The following is a 1,101-nucleotide window of genomic DNA, read 5'->3' on the forward strand; positions in this document are numbered from 1 at the left end:
TTTTAAGAAACCCAAGATTTTTATGTTTGAATGCCTTTGAATATATATGATTGTTGATGAAATGTGTTGAATATTTTATATGAATGTTGTTGGAAACTTTTCTGAGTGCAGGTGTTTGAAAAACTATGTTTAAATGTGTTTTGGTTGTCGAAAAGGGTAAAAGTTGGTATTCTGTCCAAGTCCCTGTCGCTTGGGCGAGCACAGTCTCGCTTGGGCGAGAACAGTCTCGCTTGGGCGAGGGGAAGTTTTGGTTCTGGAACTCCCTCGCCCGGGCGACAAAGCCTCGCTTGGGCGAGCAAGCCTCGCCGGGGCGAGCAACGGTCCCGCTTAGGCGAAAAAGCCCAGGATTTTGATGAGTTTCTGAGACTCTCTCGCTTGGGCGAGAGAGGTCTCGCTTGAACGAGAAGAGGCCTTGCTTGGGCGAGCAAGGGCCTCGCTTGGGCGAGCAAGGGCCTCGCTTGGGCGAGAAAGCCCAGGATTTTAATGAGTTTCTGCAACTCTCTCGCTTGGGCGAGAGAGGTCTCGCTTGAGCGAGATGAGATGTCGCTTAGGCGATAGTACCTTCGCCTGAGCGAGAAAGGCTTCAATTTATTTGATCCTTAAAGATGAAATGTCGCTGGGCGACTAGTCCCTGCTTTGGCGAGGGATAGTGTGTAATGATTGAAATGAAATGATGTTGTGACTAATGTAATGAACCCGGGTAGTATGTGTTGTGATATAAAGGTTGTGGAATGAGATCATGGCTTAGATGTGAAACATGACTCCACAAAGGTATGAAAGCATTGTTTGTGTTTATGCCTTGTGCAAGTATCCGACTTGAGGTCGTGAACTAGGGGGGTACCCTAGTAAGGATACATGATATCACTGAACAAAGATCGACCGACCGTAAGAGGTTTGGTCATGTGACCGTCTAGGAGTGTTCGGTGATGGGTTGTTGTGATTGAGATGTTACCTTGAGCACGTACGGTGACGTACTATCGGGTCCCACGAGAAGCATTCCTTATCGGGAGATGGCTTAAGGATGGGCCGATCATGTGTTTGATTAATACATTTGCATTTGATTCTGATTAAGAATGCATTGCATTGTGACCATGAAGTAGT

The sequence above is a fragment of the Lupinus angustifolius genome, chromosome LG10, assembly GCF_001865875.1.
Source record: "Lupinus angustifolius cultivar Tanjil chromosome LG10, LupAngTanjil_v1.0, whole genome shotgun sequence".
NCBI classification, from domain to species: Eukaryota; Viridiplantae; Streptophyta; class Magnoliopsida; order Fabales; family Fabaceae; genus Lupinus; species Lupinus angustifolius.